The 13,337-nt window shown below is 36.8% G+C and overlaps 1 protein-coding gene across 2 annotated transcripts in view; it reads right to left on the reverse strand.

The window, feature by feature from the left end:
* CRPPA (CDP-L-ribitol pyrophosphorylase A) overlaps nucleotides 1-13,337 on the reverse strand; it is a 129,933-nt gene that overhangs the window by 108,718 nt on the left and 7,878 nt on the right. The gene's annotated exons all lie outside the window — the stretch shown is intronic.

The following is a 13,337-nucleotide window of genomic DNA, read 5'->3' on the forward strand; positions in this document are numbered from 1 at the left end:
TTTATTCCAAAAAAGGGCAACTCAATCCATGATTGCGCTATGCTCTAAAAGCAGAATGCAGAGCTCTAGCACTTACTAAAGCCAGGAAGTTTCTACTGCACAGAAAACCTTCATACAATGAGCAGCTGGGGTCCACAAGCTAGGAATCCATGAGCTTGAACACACTTGCTAAGGTGCAGCACTGAGCTGAAACCTTAAAATCCTGAGACAAGATACAGAAACTGGTTGTTTTGCTCAGTACTGGCTCACCTTTCTGCAGGACCTTTCTCTGTCTCAGCACACACACACAGGCTCCCTCAGTCAGATGATGTGACCCAACACAGGGCTGAGTTTACCATGTTAGTGACACAAGAACTACATTAGTTCCTAAGGCCACTTTCAGACTGGGTGAAACCAGGATCAAGCAAAGGAAAACATTGGCCTGTGTGTGCCCTGCATTGTTTTCTATGGGACAAGAGAGCTGAGCCCCTAACAAAGGAAAGCTTGCATCTGCAGTACTTCTGGTGACATTCTCTAGCTGGCATATGCCGACACAGCTGCCAAACCCAAGCTGGCTTACGGACCTCACCACACACACCTCTGCTTCCACAACTGGCTCATGGGTACCTTCATTCATGGTGTAAGCATAATATTTGGCATGTAAAAACTGAAGAATTGAGCTGTGAATTCTGTTCTCATATACAGGCCAAAGAAGGGCACAGTTTAAGATGTATGGCTCGATCTGCAGTATTTCCTTCTGGTTAGCACAAGCATCCTCCCCACCCAGCACAAACCCTTTTCTGAATTCCACTCTTAGCAGCCTTGCAATGAACTGAAGGGGGAATTTAGGTACTTAAGATGGGGCTGCAGACTGCACTTTTTAGTTCAGAAACTTAAACATCAGGGCACATTTGGGCCAATAATACAATAAGGTACTACTGGACCTAAAGGGGCTTTTGCCCCGACGACTGTGGGGTGTAAGTGAAGAACACAATCATCCAGCTAGTCTACATCTATACAGTTATAACAGCAACTATTTTATTCCTTGCAAGGAATTTCCATGTTGTTTTTCTGGTTATAAAGTAACAAAGAGCTATTTCCATATTAGTAAAGAGAGTATATACTGAGTCTCAGTTATCTGAATTTTATTTGTTCTAATTTGAGAAGCTTTGACATGCTATTTATGACAGGAATGTACAGGTATTTGGCCTGGCTCTCAGGCAAGACGTTCAGACATGAACTTTAAATAAAAGAACTAAACAAAGAAAATTTGTCCTCATTTAAAATTTTAAGTACTTGTTAATGCCACTATAGTTTTACAGATCTTTTTTACACTTTGAATTAGCCTACCACAAAATACAAATCCTGAGAGTCTAAAGCAAGTGAGTGGTTCTTATACTAACACTTCCCTACCCAGAGTACTCATCTTCCAATTTCTAATTATTTTGACGCAGATCTCAAGTAGAGCTTCCAAAATCAAGAACAAAATCCACCAAACACCCTTCCTGAATGTGGAGTGGTTAGGTAATTGATAGTTAAACTGAATTTCTTTAAATCTCCATTTTACAGCCTTCAAGTCACTCCACTTCAAAGCCAGTCAAGCATTAGTTTGGGTGAACCTAGACTGTCTGGGAAATGCATACACTTATTTTCCCCATTTTTTGCATGTTTTGTTAAATATATTATTTAAAGTGTCAAAATATCTGTAGGCAAGCTCTTAAAATATTTTTTCATAGCATAGCAGACATTGAAACAAATACTGATAAGTGGTTAGTTTTCTTTTGCAGAGAAAATCTAGGAACAAAACCACCCTTTTAATCTATCATTTCCTTAAAACAATCCCAAAATATCCTGAGAATGCAGAATTCAATCAGCTTCAGTGGAAGTGACACACTGGTATCTCTCAGAAGCAAGCTCATCCATCCATCTGCTGAAAACTGAACCAGCCAGTAGATGCTTTTAGAAACAACAGGTGTCTTTTATAACCCATTTTAAACAGCACAAATCAAAAATGGTTACAAACAGGTTCTCAGTTTTGTATTCAGTTTTTTGCACAACTGCCCAGAGAATAGCATACATTCAAGATTTAAATAGTTGATGGTGACTGAAAAAAAGGTAGAGAATGAATTGCATCATGCAGGTCAGTATAACAGGGTATTGTAAATATTTTCAACAGATTCAAGGCTTACTAATCCGCCTTTACACTAAACAGTAACACTACATCGTTCTTATTTTATCATACTTTTATTCTGACAAGAAATTGTTTAGATGCGTATATTCAGTGAATACATAACCAGGGTGTGTTTTAAGATCAGGCAACACGGTCAATTCAAGGAGAGTAAAACCCAAGCAGTATTGAGGACACCTTTTATTACAAAACAAAGTGTGAATGTTTAGGCCACAGAAGCCTACACACAACATAGCAACCTGGCTAACACAATGCAGTATAGCTTATTATTACTGAATATTCAAAAAAATTGAAAATCCTCATTTTATTTACAAAAAAACCCAGAACCCATTGAAACTGCCAAAGGGATTAGGGTGGAGATGGAGCTGATATCACAAGCAAGAAGTTATCCAGGTTACAAATATCCCCAACACACAGTGCATTATTCAGCAGAGACCAACGCTTCACGTCCAGAATACAACCTGCTAAGAACAAGTTATCGAAGAGCTGGGACCTCCAAAACAGCATGAAAACCAACACACCCGCATCACTGATCTGGTCATTTTTGGAAGCCAGAGTTGAAACAGAACAATGCTAAATAGCTGGAAAGCTCAACAACTTGAATGATACGGACTAGGAAGAGAAAAAAAATCGCAGTGGCACAAAATCCTTACAAAAAAATACCACAAGTACAATTCCTTTTGTTTTACAACAGTGTGGTAACAAGCTCAGACAACCACAGATCCTGCAGGCTGGCATACTTAAAAAAAAAAGTATGCTGTGTCTTTGGCACACCCCTGTCCCCAGTACACCCCAAGTACTAATGCAGACCCACACAGTTCACTTACACGGCCAATTTGCAACCCCAAACTTCAAGTCAGTGAGAATCACAGCCTAAAACTTTACAGAGTCTAGTCCTAAAAGAGCATTCTCCCATCCCTCTAGCATGACTCCACTTTTTAAATGCACCAACAATACTTTTCTTCTTCATTCATAGCCTCTATCTCCTCTGAAATTCGTTTTCCCTATGCTTTCTATCTTCTCAGCTGTCTAGTAGGATTAAGTAAACATACATTTTATATTTCAATAATCCTAACTGCAGTAGATTCAATATTTTAAAATTACTTAGGAATAGCCCTGATGTCAAACACGTACAAGAATAGCTTAAAAATGCTATCTAAAAAAGAATGTCCCTATTTCTGTTTTTACATGTTTTCTCAATATTCATATTTATTAATTCTTTAATCAGAGTTGTTTTCAGCTCTGACAAGTGAAATAGTACTGAACCAAGACTCCCAAATAATTTAGTCACTCTGCCTTAGAAAAAATAAACTTATCTTGCATATATATGCTGGAAATAGAGGTATATTAGACATACTTTCATCACTTCAAAGCAGCTGACTTTGCAACTGTATGCTGGAGATTGTGGGCCTAGTCACATTTAGTGGGACAAATACATCCGTCCTGGAACTCCATTAAAGGCAATTTTGTAGAGGTGAATTTGGTAAATATACAAACAATTCTATCTTGCTTTTCCATGAAGAAAAGGATTGCATTAGGACACTGTTCAACTACATAACAATAACAATCGATGTTAATTGAGAGAAGCTAGGTATCTAATAGTTTACAAACATGTCCTGGAATGTTTCTTATTAGGTGAAAGATTATTTATATGTTACCAAACACTACCATCTCCTAAGGATTTCAGTCTAAATTAGGTCTGGCTATGAACCAGCAAAAGAAGCTCAGAATAACTATGATTAATTTCTTCTCATTTTATTCCATCAAACTGTTTCCACATGTTACTACAGCGAAAGTATTTTTTTACACAGATCAAACCACTTGCCATGAAGGGCATTCATAGCCATCTACAGTATGAAAAAAATACAGAAATAAACAGTATCTGATGCACGAAACAGGTAAAAACATGCATTTCTATTCAGACATCTGCACTCAAACTAATTGTATCTATAGTAATCAACATGCTTCAGCCACCCTCAGTAATTACCATTTAAGTTAGAAGAATCGTCTCTGAAAGATTTCTTATTTCAAATTTATCAACCTTCAAAGCAAAATTCAAAACCTCAATTATAAGATTAAAATGTTTCACATATTTAAGAGGATGATCTTTTCAAACCTTTTATATTGTTAATCTGAAGGGGAGATTATCTAATAAAACAAAGGCATATAATTATCTTTGTTAAATAAAGCAATTAGAGAATTTCTTCCAATGAACATTCAAGGTATCGCATTGACATATTGCATCTTTTTTTCTTATATTTCTTTTTTTCTTTTCCTTTTCTGCATTTTGTAGCTAGCTTTTGCCTAGGGCTACATTTTATCTTCTCTATAACCAAAAGTTGTAATCTATGAGAAGTTTTATGATTCTGCTGCAGAGAGGGAAGTCTTTAGAGCATTTCCTCCTCCAACCTACAGAAATCCTGGCAAAACAATCCTATTTTGATGGAAAAGATTGGGGCATAGACAAAGTAACAACACACACTATAAGCTACCACTCCTATACAGAAGTACATTTGATAATCACAATTTGGCTCCATGTGCGAAGTTTTCTAAACTTAGGTGTGAACACATATTCAAGCCCAAACTAGTCAAACTTCCAAACTGAACTGATTGAAGCCTGCACATAGTTCACAGAGTTCATAACCTCGTTCTGCACCCAGAAGCCACCTACTTGCTGTACAGCAAGGCAAGGCAGCAGTCGGGCTGCATGGGTTCAACTCAAACCTGTCACCATCTGCCCCCATAACTCCTTCTGTTAATGTCATGCCCAAAAGACCCCCCCAAACCAGTACCTCAGCTGCACACTTCCCTTGAACGACCAGATGTGACATGCAGTCAGGACTACAGGACAACCAAGATGACTCAGTAAAGAACAGCAGACCACAATAAAGGTAAAGGTACTCTCATTATCATGCAGAAACACAAATTGAGTCCAGGGCATATCATACTTTCACCCACACCCACAACCAGACTCTTCCATGTAGCATAGATATAATTTGCGTGGCACTGCTGTGGTGGGGACTGGATTCCTTCTACCTATTTCTTCTACTAACAAACAAGTGCAATCCACAACCTGGGCTGTGTATCCATTAGAGATAAATGCTGAAGGAAAAAAAAAAAAGGTTACCTCCTTTCTGCTGGCTATCTTCCTTTTTTTAAACAACAAGAATAAGTCTTAAATTACCTTATTTTGAATTTTGTTGGGGAAAAAAATATCAAAATTCATAGTCATTATGGGCACACCATCTTTGATTCTCATTGGTGAGATACCCACTAAAATTTCTTCTATAGAGGCAGTATCACCAACCAGTCTAATTCCAGCTATCTTGACATATTTGTACTGGCAGCTTTTAATTGCCCAAGGACAGCACTAGTTGAAATGTTAAACAAGCCTGGTGTAACACAGATATTAAACCTAATCATCAGCCAGACAAAAAGAAGGTTAATTAGAACAGATGTAAGGAGTTTTGAACACTATGAAAAAAGGCTTGTATGCTAAAATTCACCTAATTTCCTTAAAGTCTGTTTACCCAGCTGGCTAGAAGCAACAGTCGAACTCACTAAAATTGGGCACATGTTAATCTTAAACCAACACCAGGAAGGAAGAAGTTATAATTGTGTTTATTCCTAGCTGCAAAAGAGGGGATGTTTAATCAGAAATTTAATATACACTTTGATCCAATGTTAATGAGCTGACACTATGTTGTACATTGAACTGACTTCAAAGACCCAGGATGCCTTAAACAAATGTAATGTATATTTATGACACTGTTTAAGAAGAAGAAAACATTTCTTCTAATGAGGTCACCTTTATCAGAACATATTATCTGAGGATAATACTGGGGATAGTACATGTACACCAAGACATGTCAGAGCCCCAATTAGCTATAGCAAACTAAAGATTATCGATAACAGAAACTGTTGCTCAAAAATTAAGACTGCACATGTTCTCTTTTATTTTACATAATTTCTGTTCTTTTAAATTTAAAGCATTTACCTCTAAGCATCAGGAAATATTTTGATCTAAATGACAACACGCTAAATTCTAGATGTTATTCTGTGGAAAAAGTAAGATTTCTCAAAGACAACCAAAAATATTCCCCTCAGAAAGACAGGACGTCCTGCAAGGACAGGACAACAGAAATATGCAACTGAAAAAAATACATAGATATATGAAGTGGAGGAAGAAAGCAGACCTAGGCATATCACAGACTGCATTTTTTTAATATACAGCACTGAAAACAAGCTCAGGAACATACTGAAAGTAGAAAAGATGCAAAACCAAGAACGTACATATGCACTAAGAAAAAGCAAAAAGCGATACAGCAAATGATGATACAACTAATTTAGGTGAACATTTGATTTCATATTAAAATTGGGTTTTTTTAAAAAGCAGATTGAAAGTAAGTCTTTAAGAATGTCATAAGTTGCTCTTGTATCATTAATTACTCATAAATCAGATGACGTCTTTAATACAATAAAGAATAAAATTACAAAAGTTAGCAGAATTAATATATACATTTTTCATGGTGTCATACAAATTATATTGCATTTCTTCTACTGCATTCCTTATCTGTGCATTCCCTGTCAGAAATTCAAGAATGGTCAAGGAAGTTCATGTTTTCCATAAATACAATAGTACTGTATATTCCATAAAATACATTAAATCATATTATCAGCCAAATAAGGTCTTATTGCCTTAGTCAATATATTAAGCTAATTTTTGTCACAGTGCTATAACTGGTAATATTTAACATGTTCTGAATTATTGAGGCTTTGTTTTCTTCTTGACATCTTTTTTAAAAGTACTTCAAAGCCTGTAAAAAGTCTGCATAATGCTACCAAGGATCCATACTAAGTATATGATCCAGACCACACATAGTATCCCCTGCCTAAAGAGCAGCACATGCTGGTATAGTGCTTCAAGACATACTTATGCTGTATTTTCTCTTTTCAGTTGTCAGCAATATTTGTATATTATACACAATTATGATGGATTCTATAACATGTAAAATTCAGTCTAAGCAATTTAAACATTCCAAAGCAAATCACGTGACCAGTATGCTACCAACAGTTTTCAATATTTTAATAAATATTTTAAAGTATACTTACAGCTTTAAACGTTGGTATTCATTCAACATAAGATGACAGACAATAAGATGAGCTATCAGCACTTTCTTGTTCTATTAGCGCTTGTTTCTATTAGTGCTACACCACAAATCTAGGTGGCAAAAATTAAACAGAATATTTGCTATAAAAAGTAATGAAGCAGTAAAACAATAATTTTGCCTCTAAAAATAACAGACTATTTTACTTTGACTGCATAGTATTATCTTGCATTAACAAGTAACAACACATCTTACAGTCAGCAAGCCATTCTTTCAAACCCTAATTACTGATTTACATTGCAAAAAGCTATTGGTGAGAATGCATCAAGCCACAAAGGATTTTGCGTATTAGAGTAAGTCAGTATAAATATGAGTTAACATTTGTATTGAGTGGAGTAGAAATCTTGAAGCTACTGCCACAGGAGTTACAATTACAGTTAAGTTATAGTTTACCTCTAGAAAGTCTACATCATTACAAAATCAACAATATCACTATGTGAAGGCTACTGATCCACCGCTTATCATTTAAACACATGATTTGCATCATATTATGAAGAAAGAAGAAAAAAACCTTGAGGTGTTGCAGGAGGAGTCTTGCACAATTTAATCAACCAAATGCAAAACTGCACTGTTTAATTAATAACTCTTTCCCACACACAGAGTCCTGAGCAACCAAAACCATGGGCAGTATAGTTTCTGGTCACGCAGTTCCCTGAGCAACTCCACACCTGCTTATCAAATCTCTTTGCCTTCTGAATTCACTCAGCTGCTTCTCTCAAACTGCTTGTGTCCTCTCCTTGCACCCGAGCTTCTTTCTCTTACAGCCCATTAGACTCAAAATTTCCAGTCACCTCTTTATACGAGCTTCATCTAGGACCTTCTCTGTTATCAAGGGCCTTGTGAAATGGATCATCATGCCTTACTATGCGAGTTTGGCTCAAATACTGACTCTAATACATGTGTGTATGAATTTGATACCTCATGAATTCTCTCCTACATGCTCCAATGCTCCTTAAGGCAGTTTAGCTCTATCTGTACCACAACCCACTTACCCTCTTGGAAACAGGAAGATAAGCAAAGAACCAGTCCAGCAAACTATTACAGCATATGAAACAGGCCAAGTTGGCTTTCAGAAGCTTCACCCAACCTGCAGGGCAGGTGTTATCCTTGCCACAACCACCCACATCACAAACTCAGCCAAAATGTGGCTGGGAACATTTCTGGATGAAAACTCAAGATTTCTTTTCAGTGCAGTATTTGGTGAAAAACGGAAAAACTCGGGGAGGTGTGCATGCCTAATCCTTAGCCAGGGGGATATGGCTCAGAATTCCTTCTGGATCTTGCCATGTAGAAGTACGTAGTATAATCCAAGGCCTTTATTCAGCTCGTCACACATGCTGGACAAGCTGAGATTTCCCTTATTTTAAGGGACTATTCTTTACCCCTTTGATCTGCTCCAGGAAGGAGATATGAGTCTTTTCCAAAGTCATATTGTTTTCTCAGATGAAGTATACAGATTTTAATTAGCCTCAAACCAGCAGCAGTGTCACATACATAATTTCTCTAAATTTAAAGGAGGTACATTTTATAAACATTACATAAAAATTACCTCAGCAACCACTTAAGTACAGGAAGTTATTCTCAAAATTTATTTCCAGGATAACCTAATCTGACCTTAAAAAAAAAGGTAAAAATTACTGTGTGTGTAGACTTCCAGAAGCTAAAAAATGTGGCATTAAGTCACCTTTTTAAAAAGGTTCAAACACTAGTTGTATTAGGCACAGGTGGCTCTTTTAGTACAACTTAGAAATGCTGCAAAGAAGAAAGGGAGAGTATAGTTTAAGTTTCTGTATATGATTTATGTATTTCAGCTGGTTGAGTCGCATCCTTCCTAACGAATGCAATGAATCATCTAAGCCACTTAAAGAGTGGGAAATGGCAGAGTTGTGTCCCCCCTTACCAGTGCTTTCCTACCACCAAACACTCCATCTTGTTAGGACAAAGGCTTGAAGTATTTGCTACCAATACGTAAGTAAGTTCTCCATTCAACACAGAAAACAAGTAAGGGCTTGGCTGGGAAGGTTATAGCTTTCTACGGGACCAATAATACCATAAGCTATGGAAACGACAGTACATTTCCAATAGATACTACAGAGTTGAAACAGGAATAATGCATTGTATAACTATTTTCCGTACAGCAGCAAAGCCATACTTCATTTCTTCACACATTTAGAAGCGTTTCAGGCTACTGAAGGAGATTCTCATCTTCACAATAATGTAGCTCTTCAAATGTTGTTTTCTTCTAAAATTGCTATGTAACACCCCTACAATTCATTAGTGTCTATTTTTGCATTGACATAAGTCAGAGTCTCCTAAATTACAGAACTCATTCCATCAGTGGAATAAAAATCACATCAAGATGGTAATATGTCATCAGTTCTTGATTCTGCTTTTGCACAAGCATCTAACACGACAGCAGGAACACACACATACCCCACACCCCGCTCCCCCCAAAGCATCAAGCACACAGTGAAAGCAGAACCTCTGAGAACACAGGCACAGGATGACTTAAGATGACCCAGTGTATAAATATGAATCAAAAATGGTCTGTTATTGATGCAGCGTTCACAGCTGGCTAAAATCAGTCTTTAACAAAGAGGATGAAGATCATGTGTAAAATATTCCGTACATGGCAAAAACAGGGGAGATAAGAAAACATTAAAAAATAATTGTTTCTAAAACAAAAAGAACAAAGAAAGGATAGAGCAAGCAGAACTAGTCCAGCACTGCCATCCCCATTCATGTATACCACACCGGATCAGCCTATTTATCCACCCAAATCCTCCTTCACCTTCAGTGGAGGGGTATTTTTTGGTTTGTCACCCACCATATCGTGCTAATACAACTCACCAATCATACATAAAGCATTTTATTTTGCTGTCTAACTGGGTGAAAGAACAGCGCGTGTATCGGTGCTCCAGCCATCTGAAACAGTAAGACTGGTAACTGCAGCACTGAGTCTGAGTAACTCAGAGATGGGAACAGATTGAGTATAATATGTAGTGTTTTCTGTCTGGGGGTATTATTTTTATTGATTGTGTATGTGAATAGGAGTCCATGAGACTAAGTAGCACTATACATCTGTATTGGCACACATGCTTTGTTCAGACCCTTGCTAAAGCTGAGAAGAAAGTGTTAGACTGCTTCCAGAAACCAGCTTTTAAGAATGCCGTTTTGATTCAGCGCTTTCAAGGAAATAAACTATACTTTCAAATCTAGTTTATGTTAACTACAGAAGGAGTCTTTGGCTGTATGTGCCTTTTTTAAACTCTCAATAGCAGAACTGACACGTTCCCCGCCCCCCCCCCCCGCCTTCCTGATCTTTTTTTTCTTGTAAGCATTTTTCTTTTTAGTTATGTTGTTTAAAATGCAATGTTGGCAATGAGATATTGCTAGAGGCTTTGGACTGATGCCTTCTGATGCTTCCCCTTTTCCCAACTTTTACTAGCAATAAAGAATTTGTTTCTAGAAACATGTAATTTTAATTACAAAATTACCCCAAAAACATAAATGGAATTTAATTGGTTACAAAGTAATATTTTCACGTAATCAAGGGATTGTTTGGGGGATTTAAAACATAATTTATTAGTTCTGGATAAGGTGCACATTTTGATTCCTACAGGCAAATAACAAACTGATTAGTAAGTGTAATAAAGCAGTTTATTTGTCTGACAATTGGCAGCTAGAAGTGCAATAACTTACTTGATCAATTGCCATTTTAAAGAACATTAAAGCTTCTCATAATTATGTTACCTATATGGTATGCACATGAACAACAATACAGCATTACCCCTATTACACTAGTGATTTAATATGATATTTCTGCCAGCTTTTGTACCTTTCTACATAATGCAAAAGGAAGTAATTACTTTTTGTACTGAAAGATTGAAGAATTTACTCCCTTTTACATATACAAAGAATTTGACTATAGGAAGAACTAAAGACAATAGCTTCTCTTGATCAATTCTTTTCTGATATTCAAAACCATGCATTTCAGCTTTGAGAAAGAGTCTGACCCTTCCAGTCTTTCAGTTCTTCAGAATTCTGTAGTTGTCAGGTGAAGATAGCCACCTCTCTTTGGCAAGCAGCTTTTCCAATCTGTTACATAAAATTAAGTTCTTCTCTTGTTCCTTAATTCAAATTACTTTGTCAGGTAACATCAACAGCTAACAGGTTTTGGAGTCTAGTTCTCTGACAGCCTAGCCTCACTTAATTCAGTGGTTCTAAGCCAACACAGGAAGCCACCACAGAGCCAATAAATACGATGCACATTTCAGACAGACATTGCATAATGGAAAAGTCTATGACGACTGTATAAGATCCCCTTTTTGAGATCAAATGATACTTCAGTGATCTAGGTAAGGAAATATTTACCAGTCAGAAGTTCAGATGAACTAGAGTACACTGCCTTGAGAAAAATCAATGGAGATTGCCTTGGTTCCCTACTGTTGTACTGAAAATGTCTTACACCCAATTAAGAAGAAAACCAGGAAAAAAAATGACATTAAAATCATACGAGTTTCAAGAAAAGGTGAACAAGTTAAACTTAAACACAAAGACAAATGAGATATGACATACCATAACATGCAAAGACACCCAAATACAAACACTTTCAGAAAACAGTTACTCTCATTTCAACTCAACATCAGTACAATTAACCCCAGTCTTCTACCACTCTCAAGGAATCACATTTAAAACATTTACAAAGGGGATCTCTTCTAAAGTTTTTGGCAGAGAATCAATTCTGGAATGCTATTTTGTGCTGTATGAGAAAGGTCAAAAACCTTGTTAAAATTCTAACGGAATTTAAGTTTTAATGACTGGAAACTTATGTTCTGTATCACTGAAAACTGTAGAGCAGTTTCTCTTTTATTGCCATTTCTCATTAAACCAACCTACAATAGTACAGGCCTACTGGTAAGAAGCTCACTACATTTAGATTTCTAACCTAACATTCCAAGAAACCTTACATAATTTAGTTTTCATAATAAATATTTTAACAAGTCATACATTCCCCTTTTACACCACGGGCTTTCAAAAAAAGATGGAAGGCCGCTAAGGAAGTACCACAATTCATTCTTTGGACTGTATTCCACTGTCAAAGTTGCAAATCATCCGTCAATTAGCTTATTTTTTACCTCATTTCCTGAAAAGGACAAGCAGTAGTAGATTTTCCTAGCTTTCTAATACCCAAACAATCTGCTGTCACTAATGACTGCTACCTCAAATCATCTCCCTGAAGTAAGGAAGCATTCTACTATCTTATTAATGGAGAACTGTCGTACAAGGTGAAGATAGCAAATTGTACAAACAAGCCTGTGGCTAAGTTGTAATTTTTTACGTCTCTATCTTAGTCAGCCAGTTTATCCACCAATTCCCCTTGCTGCTAGTGCATGCCTTTAATAACTCTACCATTCTACTTGCATAACACAACTCCTACCAACTCTTCCCCTCCACATATCATTTACTTTCTCAGAAATCTTTCCGGTTCCTGTGAATATTCCCAGTCCTCAAACGCAGTGATGACCAGCAGGATCTCCAAACTATGGTTGGAGGCTTCCTGCTTCCCCTTTTTCTCAGCAGTTTGCAATGCTTACAGATTCTAGGAGAATTCATCATTAATACAGAGATAGCTCTCTTGCCACTTATTCACAATTTGCATGTAAGTTTGAGAAGAAAACATAAAGCTTGCAAGTCAACCAATGCTGTACTCTCTTTGGCTATTATTAGTAATCACTAACTGAACTACTCTAGCATTAGGTGAGGATTCTGCATGGGGAAAAAAGGTAAACTATCATTATGTAATCTACCTTTCAACTAACAAATTGCTGATTAATTCAATCTCTTACTGATAGTCTCTATGGCAATAATTATCTCCCATAGCAAATAACATCTGTAGCATTTAAAAATGTCTCACTCACCTACCTGATCTCTCTGCGTAACCGGGATTCTGAATCTATTCTGCTTAAAAGCCAACATAATGCATTAATACAATTGCTAGA

The sequence above is a fragment of the Phalacrocorax aristotelis genome, chromosome 2 (genome assembly GCF_949628215.1).
Source record: "Phalacrocorax aristotelis chromosome 2, bGulAri2.1, whole genome shotgun sequence".
Classification (NCBI taxonomy): domain Eukaryota; kingdom Metazoa; phylum Chordata; class Aves; order Suliformes; family Phalacrocoracidae; genus Phalacrocorax; species Phalacrocorax aristotelis.